The sequence below is a fragment of the Atractosteus spatula genome, chromosome 10 (genome assembly GCF_055471065.1).
Source record: "Atractosteus spatula isolate fAtrSpa1 chromosome 10, fAtrSpa1.hap1, whole genome shotgun sequence".
NCBI classification, from domain to species: domain Eukaryota; kingdom Metazoa; phylum Chordata; class Actinopteri; order Semionotiformes; family Lepisosteidae; genus Atractosteus; species Atractosteus spatula.
Window position 1 is genome coordinate 12403885 of NC_142715.1, and position 11656 is coordinate 12415540.

Below are 11656 nucleotides of genomic sequence, written 5' to 3' on the forward strand. Positions count from 1 at the left end.
ATTAGCTGGCCTGCTGGGAGTACCTCTTCTTCACTGATAAGCAAGATTTGTGTTTCATCTTTCGCAAGCTGTATAGATTTCTTTCAAAACAAGTTGTTCCAGAAAGGAAACGAACACTTGCATTCGCCTGAATTAAAAGGCATGGGATTTGCCCGTAAGGATAAATTCTGTACAGTAAGACAGGAAGAAAGGCACCGCTGGGAATCGGACCCAGGATCTCCTGTTTACTAGACAGGCGCTTTAGCCAACTAAGCCACGGCGCCGGCAAAGTGCTGTCCTTTGACGGCCACTTGGACACGTCTCAACTGCTCTGAGACATCTGCGTTCGGTGTGCACCGAGCCTGCTCGCCTTGCAAGTTGCTTCATTTACATGCGATAGCTCCACCACTAAGAGAAAGGATGAGAAATGGCTTTTATCTGGCACTTTTCATGTCAGAGGATCTCAATCTGCTTTCCGTGTACAAGAGGATGTCCAACTCATGTAGCTAAAGACGTAGACGACAGTGCTCCACTGAAATCTTGATCTCACAACTCTCGGCATGACTCCGCTGTGTTCTGCTTTAGACAAAGGGGGGAAAAGACTTCTTTCATCACACGTTTTGCACTGTTTACGGTGTTTGCAGTGCTCTTTCTTAAATGAAATCCAGGAATCGGCACCATATGAGGTGTGACTAGATAATATTGGAACAAGTAGCCTCGCCATTCCATGCGTGACGTGAGCAAAGTGTAATTCCTGTCTTTATAGTGTGCTTGTTAGAGACTTAGCTGGCACCCAGAGCGCTTTAAATCCGGGAGTCAGCAGCCCAAGACAAGAGAGCTTCCTTCGTCTATGTTTTTTGCGTGAAGGGGGGAAACAATGCGTGTGCTGCAAACGATCTTAGTATCGAAGTGCCGTCCCACATAACCGATCCGAACAATCTGCTTTACAGAGGAGCACTGCCGGAGCTTATCGTTGGCAAACTGAAGACCAGGCCGACCTCTTCTGTGACTCTTGAACACTGAATCTCAAGGTTGTGAATTCAAGCTCCACGCTGGCGGGAAATTCCATAGGTAATGATCCCATTTTCTTGCATGCTAATCAAAAGAAATATTAAGAAACTTTTCCCGATACCAGTTTTTTACAAAAGTAAAGGCACACGGCACATGTGTGCCACATCACGTCCGAGTTTAGTGACAACTACCTCAGAGATTGTAAGCTGGGTAGTTTCAGATCAGATCACTTTTTTTATCAAAGGTTCAAGCAAACCCGAATACTTTTGCAAGAGACATTTCAGAATCCCAGTCAAATCCAGTACGATTGCTGGATCCTTCGAATTCGACTGAACTATAGCACAGATCTGCAGTCCACCATTTGAATACTGTGGGTGTGTTGTATAAGCCACATGGCCAAAATAGTTCTAAAACAGGAGATGCATCCTCGTTTAGGAATGTGGTATAAAGTGAAATGGTCTGGGAAGAGTCCTACGTTTGAACAGTTCAAAATAGACGTAAAGGAGTATTTACGGACTCTTTCGAAATGTAAGAACAAGCTGTGCGGACCTTATCTTTATTTACCTTGTGTAATCGTTTTTCATAAAGTGTAATTGTATTATAGCATGTGCCCCTGATGATTTTCTTCATACGTTATATGTGCTCTTGTTTGTATTGTATGTAGTTTTGTTGTTCAAATAAAACGTAAAAGACACAACTTTCCGGATGCGGCTGCTGTAAAAATAAAATGACATCAAGGGTGCTGTACGCAGAGGTCTGAAACCTGCTCCACAGAAGATCTTTATCCAGAGGTGTTAAAGAAGTCGAGATCTCACCATGAGAGGGGAAGCATCTCAGAAAAAGCAGGTGCAGTCGGTTCCACGGTCATAACGCCACTAAGTCGGGTGACAAGAGCAAAACCCACCTGACCTCCTCCGTGCAAGTAATGAGACAAAGAGACAGCACACAGCGGGGAGCGTGGCCGAGCGGTCTAAGGCGCTGGATTAAGGCTCCAGTCTCTTTGGGGGCGTGGGTTCGAATCCCACTGCTACCAGGCGCTTCTGTTGCGACCCCTTTTCAGCTGACTTCAGACGAAAGGGAGGGAACTGCCTTTTGGCAGTCTCTCGAGAAACTAAGCAAAGTGTTTAAAGATACTTTCTCAGCTTGACATCAAGGCACAAAACAAAAACCCTCTTGCGTCCTCTCACCCCAAAAGCGCTTTGCCACTTTTTGCGTTATGCAGGGAACGACGTCTGCCCAGATCACTTTTGTGTCAATGCAAATCGTAGTGTGCCCTCCGTTTTAATGTTGGCTGTGCTGGTGTGCCGCTTCTGTCTGTGAAAATTGAATGTTCTGCTTCTTCACACCGAATCGTTGGCGGGGGTTGAGCTTGTTAAATCTTTGCGCATAGCGCTCCTTTGGAAGTACTTTGTCCAAGTTCAAAAGCGATCGTGGCATTTACTTCATGCGTTCAAGAAGCATGCCTCGCACGACAGATTTAAATGGGGAATGGAGCCTGCTTCTTGCTGTTTTTCCTGTGGTTGCAGTTAGAAAGTTGATCGTGCTTTCACATTCTGTTAACAGTATTCACTGGCTGAGCTTTATCAGTTGGTTCGAAAAGGAATCTCTGCTTCGGTTCCAGAAAAGTCATCTGTAGTGTGTTTTTTTCCGTGCCCATGGCAGTCTTTTAAAGCTGGTAGTAATGGCGGCGAAGTTAATTTTTTATCCTCTTTAAAAGAATAAGGACGGGCTGGGGCGAGCTGCATTTACCACTCTTTCAGCTAAACGCCGAACTCGCGAACTGATTACACTGCAGAGCCACAGGCGCCTCGCTTTTCTCCATTCTCTGGGTTAGGGTGAAAAAAAAACACTGCTGGTATTAGCTGGCCTGCTGGGAGTACCTCTTCTTCACTGATAAGCAAGATTTGTGTTTCATCTTTCGCAAGCTGTATAGATTTCTTTCAAAACAAGTTGTTCCAGAAAGGAAACGAACACTTGCATTCGCCTGAATTAAAAGGCATGGGATTTGCCCGTAAGGATAAATTCTGTACAGTAAGACAGGCACCGCTGGGAATCGGACCCAGGATCTCCTGTTTACTAGACAGGCGCTTTAGCCAACTAAGCCACGGCGCCGGCAAAGTGCCGTCCTTTGACGGCCACTTGGACACGTCTCAACTGCTCTGAGACATCTGCGTTCGGTGTGCACCGAGCCTGCTCGCCTTGCAAGTTGCTTCATTTACATGCGATAGCTCCACCACTAAGAGAAAGGATGAGAAATGGCTTTTATCTGGCACTTTTCATGTCAGAGGATCTCAATCTGCTTTCCGTGTACAAGAGGATGTCCAACTCATGTAGCTAAAGACGTAGACGACAGTGCTCCACTGAAATCTTGATCTCACAACCCTCGGCATGACTCCGCTGTGTTCTGCTTTAGACAAAGGGGGGAAAAGACTTCTTTCATCACACGTTTTGCACTGTTTACGGTGTTTGCAGTGCTCTTTCTTAAATGAAATCCAGGAATCGGCACCATATGAGGTGTGACTAGATAATATTGGAACAAGTAGCCTCGCCATTCCATGCGTGACGTGAGCAAAGTGTAATTCCTGTCTTTATAGTGTGCTTGTTAGAGACTTAGCTGGCACCCAGAGCGCTTTAAATCCGGGAGTCAGCAGCCCAAGACAAGAGAGCTTCCTTCGTCTATGTTTTTTGCGTGAAGGGGGGAAACCATGCGTGTGCTCCAAACGATCTTAGTATCGAAGTGCCGGCCCACATAACCGATCCGAACAATCTGCTTTACAGAGGAGCACTGCCGGAGCTTATCGTTGGCAAACTGAAGACCAGGCCGACCTCTTCTGTGACTCTTGAACACTGAATCTCAAGGTTGTGAATTCAAGCTCCTCGCTGGCGGGAAATTCCATAGGTAATGATCACATTTTCTTGCATGCTAATCAAAAGAAATATTAAGAAACTTTTCCCGATACCAGTTTTTTACAAAAGTAAAGGCACATGGCACATGTGTGCCACATCACGTCCGAGTTTAGTGACAACTACCTCAGAGATTGTAAGCTGGGTAGTTTCAGATCAGATCACTTCTTTTATCAAAGGTTCAAGCAAACCCGAATACTTTTGCAAGAGACATTTCAGAATCCCAGTCAAATCCAGTACGATTGCTGGATCCTTCGAATTCGACTGAACTATAGCACAGATCTGCAGTCCACCATTTGAATACTGTGGGTGTGTTGTATAAGCCACATGGCCAAAATAGTTCTAAAACAGGAGATGCATCCTCGTTTAGGAATGTGGTATAAAGTGAAATGGTCTGGGAAGAGTCCTACGTTTGAACAGTTCAAAATAGACGTAAAGGGGTATTTACGGACTCTTTCGAAATGTAAGAACAAGCTGTGCGGACCTTATCTTTATTTACCTTGTGTAATCGTTTTTCATAAAGTGTAATTGTATTATAGCATGTGCCCCTGATGATTTTCTTCATACGTTATATGTGCTCTTGTTTGTATTGTATGTAGTTTTGTTGTTCAAATAAAACGTAAAAGACACAACTTTCCGGATGCGGCTGCTGTAAAAATAAAATGACATCAAGGGTGCTGTACGCAGAGGTCTGAAACCTGCTCCACAGAAGATCTTTATCCAGAGGTGTTAAAGAAGTCGAGATCTCACCATGAGAGGGGAAGCATCTCAGAAAAAGCAGGTGCAGTCGGTTCCACGGTCATAACGCCACTAAGTCGGGTGACAAGAGCAAAACCCACCCGACCTCCTCCGAGCAAGTAATGAGACAAAGAGACAGCACACAGCGGGTTGTGTGGTCGAGCGGTCTAAGGTGCTGGATTAAGGCTGCAGTCTCTTTGGGGGCGTGGGTTCGAATCCCACTGCTGCCAGGTGCTTCTGTTGCGACCCCTTTTCAGCTGACTTCAGACGAAAGGGAGGGAACTGCCTTTTGGCAGTCTCTCGAGAAACTAAGCAAAGTGTTTAAAGATACTTTCTCAGCTTGACATCAAGGCACAAAACAAAAACCCTCTTGCGTCCTCTCACCCCAAAAGTGCTTTGCCACTTTTTGCGTTATGCAGGGAACGACGTCTGCCCAGATCACTTTTGTGTCAATGCAAATCGTAGTGTGCCCTCCGTTTTAATGTTGGCTGTGCTGGTGTGCCGCTTCTGTCTGTGAAAATTGAATGTTCTGCTTCTTCACACCGAATCGTTGGCGGGGGTTGAGCTTGTTAAATCTTTGCGCATAGCGCTCCTTTGGAAGTACTTTGTCTTAGTTCAAAAGCGATCGTGGCATTTACTTCATGCGTTCAAGAAGCATGCCTCGCACGACAGATTTAAATGGGGAATGGAGCCTGCTTCTTGCTGTTTTTCCTGTGGTTGCAGTTAGAAAGTTGATCATGCTTTCACATTCTGTTAACAGTATTCACTGGCTGAGCTTTATCAGTTGGTTCGAAAAGGAATCTCTGCTTCGGTTCCAGAAAAGTCATCTGTAGTGTGTTTTTTTCCGTGCCCATGGCAGTCTTTTAAAGCTGGTAGTAATGGCGGCCAAATTAATTTTTATCCTCTTTAAAAGAATAAGGACGGGCTGGGGCGAGCTGCATTTACCACTCTTTCAGCTAAACGCCGAACTCGCGAACTGATTACACTGCAGAGCCACAGGCGCCTCTTTTTTTTCCATTCTCTGGGTTAGGGTGAAAAAAAAACACTGCTGGTATTAGCTGGCCTGCTGGGAGTACCTCTTCTTCACTGATAAGCAAGATTTATGTTTCATCTTTCGCAAGCTGTATAGATTTCTTTCAAAACAAGTTGTTCCAGAAAGGAAACGAACACTTGCATTCACCTGAATTAAAAGGCATGGGATTTGCCTGTAAGGATAAATTCTGTACAGTAAGACAGGAAGAAAGGCACCGCTGGGAATCGGACCCAGGATCTCCTGTTTACTAGACAGGCGCTTCAGCCAACTAAGCCACGGCGCCGGCAAAGGGCCCTCCTTTGACGGCCACTTGGACACGTCTCAACTGCTCTGAGACATCTGCGTTCGGTGTGCACCGAGCCTGCTCGCCTTGCAAGTTGCTTCATTTACATGCGATAGCTCCACCACTAAGAGAAAGGATGAGAAATGGCTTTTATCTGGCACTTTTCATGTCAGAGGATCTCAATCTGCTTTCCGTGTACAAGAGGATGTCCAACTCATGTAGGTAAAGACGTAGACGACAGTGCTCCACTGAAATCTTGATCTCACAACCCTCGGTATGACTCCGCTGTGTTCTGCTTTAGACAAAGGGGGGAAAAGACTTCTTTCATCACACGTTTTGCACTGTTTACGGTGTTTGCAGTGCTCTTTCTTAAATGAAAACCAGGAATCGGCACCATATGAGGTGTGACTAGATAATATTGGAACAAGTAGCCTCGCCATTCCATTGCGTGACGTGAGCAAAGTGTAATTCCTGTCTCTATAGTGTGCTTGTTAGAGACTTAGCTGGCACCCAGAGCGCTTTAAATCCGGGAGTCAGCAGCCCAAGACAAGAGAGCTTCCTTCGTCTATGTTTTTTGCGTGAAGGGGGGAAACCATGCGTGTGCTGCAAACGATCTTAGTATCGAAGTGCCGGCCCACATAACCGATCCGAACAATCTGCTTTACAGAGGAGCACTGCCGGAGCTTATCGTTGGCAAACTGAAGACCAGGCCGACCTCTTCTGTGACTCTTGAACACTGAATCTCAAGGTTGTGAATTCAAGCTCCACGCTGGCGGGAAATTCCATAGGTAATGATCACATTTTCTTGCATGCTAATCAAAAGAAATATTAAGAAACTTTTCCCGATACCAGTTTTTTACAAAAGTAAAGGCACACGGCACATGTGTGCCACATCACGTCCGAGTTTAGTGACAACTACCTCAGAGATTGTAAGCTGGGTAGTTTCAGATCAGATCACTTTTTTTATTTTTTTAGGTTCAAGCAAACCCGTGTAGCGGCAATGCTTGTTAATAAGACAGAATTAAGTGTTGCGGTGCTTTCCCAAATGAGGCGTCATCTCTCTGTTCATCTCTGTGGTGCAGCCACAGAGAAACTATTCATGCAGGCTGATTTAAAGATATTTTCTTTTGATAAGGGACAGCTCCCAAAGGGGGATGCACTTAGCTAAGCCTGGCTATCATGATCAATGGTCAACCATTGGCGCCTATCTGTCTAGGGAGTGCCAGAAAACATCTGGACTGCATTCCTAAGTGTAAGGAGTAAGTGACTCATATCTCACCTTGATCAACCTATCAGAGACTGGTAGGGCCGAGTAACCCACGTGGGACTCTGATGCCCATGGAACTTTCAGCCAATGAACGAGCTTAAGTTCCTCCAGGTAACAACAGGCAACACAGAGGGCCTGCGAGAATTCTGTGAACTTTTTCGGACAATTCAAAGGAGAATTCCAGGGCAGGACGGCCCAGGAGCAGAAGGCTCCCAAGGGAAGGACATTCTTGCAGCGCGCCTCCTGACCATCCTGAGACTCAGCCCGGACACCCACGGAACGGCCAGTGTGTCCGAGTGCCAGAACTTCCCTTTGTTCTAAGAGTCTAGAGCAGAGGTTGCCAGAGAGTAACCAGAGGTTAGCATCAGCAGTAAGCCTCGTGAACAGGTCGGAACTGTGGACAGCTGAATCATTATTCATAACTAACATCACTTTATTAACCCTTACAATTTCTTGCATTAGGAATTATCTTTTCGCATACCCCAGCTTGTTCTCCATGAGACACACAGACACACAGATAGGGAGAGAGCCTGGGGTCAGAGCGCAGGGTCTGCCATTGTACGGCGCCCCTGTAGCAGTTCGGGTTAAGGGCCTTGCTCAGGAGCCCAACGGAGTAGGATTCCTCTGCCGGCTGCAGGATTTGAACGGGCAACTTTATAGCCACAGGCGCAAATCCTTAGCCACAGAGCCACCACTCCGCCCCGTAAACTAGCGCTTCATCAGGAACGAACCGGTCCTCTTCCTGACTTGCTGGGACCCACAGTCATCTTTTCTCCTGTGCACAAACTTTGCTAGTTAAAGCCAACACTAATTAGCCGGTCAGTGAGCGTCAGCAGCGCACCGTCGCAAGCCGCACAGCACAGCCTGGTACGGAGCCAGAGAGCCCGCAGGAGATCTGAATCCCCAGAGATTGGATGAGTATTCAACTTCAATGCATTACAGCTCGAGAAATCAATTGTTATCCCAACCAATTGATATCAATTTAATTCCTAAGAGTTATGTACTTGTTTTGAGTATCCAATGTAGAAGTTATAACCAAGTTCATTTACGAAACGGTCTAATTGAATGATATACTGAACGTATGTCCTCTTGATATATGTAACTCTTCGTAACTGATTGAATATATACCTTTTATATTCTGTTAACCCTCTCGATAAGATCTGTTAGGTTTACATGCATATTCTATGTATTAATAAATGTATCCTCGTGTATTAGTACCTGTGTGTGTGCGTTGTTTGAGTTATATCGCATGGTTGGATTCTAAAGCCATTAAAAGAATCATTTTGTGATTTACTGCTACAATTAATAATTGTACCAGTAAATGCCAAAACCCTACAGAACTGGTGCCTTCAGAGAGCACACTACATTTAATTTGGCGTCCCTGGGTGGGCGTGGCAAGACTGAAATGAGTCAACCAAGCGGAATAATTCATATAAAACGCTGCGGGTTTCATACACGACAATACAGTGTGCTGAAAGCCGAAAGACAAAAAGTTCCCCTTGCTCTTTAAGCAGTGGTTGAATGTTTTGTGATCTTTTGCGATCTACCGGGTTGATTGCATACTTGATCTTGTGGTTTTCTGTGGTAAAACTGTGATTTCGTACTAGTTTAACGATGGTTGCTAAAACACACATTTCAAGGGTTTATTCATTGCGAATCTCCACCCGTCAGTCAGAAAGATGATCTTAATGCATACAGATGCACAGACCATGAAAATGACTGATATTAGGAGATTCGCGCAGAAAGCCTGGGAGTATGATGTCCAAAGTCGCTCTGAGCAAAAAGCTGTTAAAGCGACTGTATTCGCCGTCAGAGCCAGCAGGGTTAACTCCCTCCTGCTCGATGGAGCACAGGCTCCTGAGCTGGCTAAGCCCCGTTCCAAAGCAGGCACACAGGACCGCACCCAGCGTCCTAAGTGCCATGAGAACATGAGGGAAAGAGCTAGAAAAGGCTGAACGAAAGGATTCAGTAGCCGCCCACCTGGCCAGGCTTGAACAAGCTTTATCAGGACAGGGACAACTGCTCCTCAAGGCTGCCGGAAGCGTGAATGAGCTGATACTCTCCACTGGAGGAGGCGGAGACCCGCCCCCTCTCCCTCCCTCAGTCTATCTGATTGAGCGGAAGGGTTCCTGCCTGGATGAAGTCAGCCACTCCCAAGCGAGTGCTGACTCCACCCCTGAAGTCACAGAGCAGGCAGCAAAACAGAGAGGAAAAGCAGGAAGCTTTTACCTCAAGGCTGCCATGGGAGATGTCTTACCCAGTGAGACACTGATTGACACTGAGGTTGAAAGGTGTTTGATGTCACACGGCAAGCTCAAACGGGTTGAAAAAGAAAAGGGCATGCGACTCAGAGTGGAACCTTTGGTGGATCACCAGAAAGGCAAAGTGTGGAAACAGGTTAAGGCTCCTAAGCCTTCTGTACAGAAGGAAAGGGGGTCCAAGAGGCAGACTGTGCTCACACAGTGCCCACCGAACACAGAAGCCCAGGCGGAGATTCCTTCTGTTCCCTCTGGACAAGAAATAAAAATATTTTCTTGTTCCCCGGATATACAGGGAAGTCGTGCCCTGGCCAAGGTCCCAACAGCCTCCATGTCACAGGAGCGGTGCTCCCAGCAGCCGCCTGATCCACCAGGTAAAGCACACCCCTTTTACATCCCTAAAGAGGAGCAGATCTCCCCACCTGGTGATAAAAAGGAGCTTTCCCTGTGCACCCTGGCACCCAAGAGGGGTCAGGACCACCACCCCGCAGTGGTGGAAGGGATCCAGATGGCAGGAGAGCAGGTTGGTGATGTAGCCCTCACCCTTAGCCCTGAGAGGTCCTCTATTAGTGAGGATCTGCTTGAGCAGCTGTCACAGGGCCACCACCAGGTGCCCCCGGTGCAACATTCACAGGTTAGACAGAGAGCCCAGCTGGACACTGGGATTACTGCGCTGTGGACACACCTGATCCCAGCTGCCGATTCCCTCTGCTGTGACCCATGGAACCTGCAGTCAGGTAACATTATTTCTCACAACTACCAGCTAGTGAGTGAGACTGACCTGATTGTTCCTGCCTCAACGGCAGGGTTGCCAACACACCCAGTCCCCCAGAAGGGACAGGGAATGAAAGCCGAGCCGGTTTTCTTACAGCCACCAGCTCAGTCTGTCAGTCTGAGTCTGACCAACAGTGGTTCAGCCAGACTGGAGCTGGATGGTCAAGCCACCCGCCTGTTAGTGCAGAACACGGCAAAGAGGGGTGTCAGAATCCCCGCCTGCACTGACATGGGCCTGGTGGGTGATAACGAGTTCGAAGACTGTGAACTGGCTATCCCAGTGCTGGGGCAGCTCCCTGAACCCCTAGCGAGGGAAGGGGGGAGCGAGCACGTGTCCTACACCCACGCCCAGAGAACGATTGTAAACATGCCGATAGAGGGATTCCTCAATCAGGAAGTGTGCAGGGTGGACCTGAACAGTGAGACTCGGGGTAACAATCCCAGATCACTCAGGTGCTCCAGATGACCACTCAGCCGGGGGTCAGGCATGCTCCACCCCTGCACCACCCCCTGCAGGGTTCCTAGAGCACAGGCATGAACAAATCGAAAAAGCAGATGCCCTGGAAATGGAGGAGCAGCATCAGCAGCTGCGTCAGATCTCCCCAGATTTCCAGGATGTTGGTGCCCAAGATGCCACATGGCATACTGAGAAAGACACCATGTACATGCTGCGCCAGCTTAGAAAGGCAACAGTCACTCAGAAGGAGATGACAGGGATCAGCCACCCTAAAAGACTTTTGGGAGGAGTGATTGCTGCCGCCACTGTTGTGCATTTGCTATTTCTGGTAGGTTTGTTTGCTACTGGCACTCTCACCCTGACTGCCCCAAGAAGGCAGGTGTCAGAGATGCCAGAGGGTAGTGACAGACTGTATCAACAGCAGCAAAAGCTGGAAAGCATAGGGAAAACCCTACAGGCAATTTCCTATGCAACAGGGTTAAACCTTATCCCCCAACCAGTGGACATGATTGCCGGTGTTATACAGTGGGTTTATGCTTGTGTGCAACAGGCCAGAATGTTGACACAAGACCTGTTAAGGGAGTTCAGTGCCACTGTAGCCAGTCTAGCCATGGCACAATTCCCAACCCACTTGATTCCACTCTTCTCAGTAGAGGAGTATGTGACATTAACCACCCCATCGCTCATAGCTCACCCAGAAGGCAATCCAAGATTGAATTCGGTTCCAAATCTTGAGATGGGTATGGCTACCAAAGCTATCCATTGGCTCTGTCTAAATGATTCACCAATGAAGGGTGTAAAGCTACTAACGAGCAGAGGGAGGTTAATGAACCCCATGAAGAGCAGGTGGGAAGTAAATGGCTGGTCAGCACACCACATTTAACTGTCACTATGACTTGTGACAGGCATGATACAGCTACCACAATTCAGCTACCTAACCAACAGTTTCCTG

The 11656-nt window shown here is 47.3% G+C and overlaps 3 non-coding genes across 3 annotated transcripts; 1 reads left to right on the forward strand and 2 right to left on the reverse strand.

The window, feature by feature from the left end:
- Positions 1-189: 189 nt before the first annotated feature.
- trnat-agu (transfer RNA threonine (anticodon AGU)) lies at positions 190-263 on the reverse strand. The gene has a single exon. It is a non-coding gene; the product is annotated as a tRNA-Thr (tRNA).
- A 1678-nt stretch (positions 264-1941) lies between these two features.
- On the forward strand, positions 1942-2023 carry trnal-aag (transfer RNA leucine (anticodon AAG)). The gene has a single exon. It is a non-coding gene; the product is annotated as a tRNA-Leu (tRNA).
- A 1005-nt stretch (positions 2024-3028) lies between these two features.
- trnat-agu (transfer RNA threonine (anticodon AGU)) lies at positions 3029-3102 on the reverse strand. The gene has a single exon. It is a non-coding gene; the product is annotated as a tRNA-Thr (tRNA).
- Between the last annotated feature and the right edge of the window lie 8554 nt (positions 3103-11656).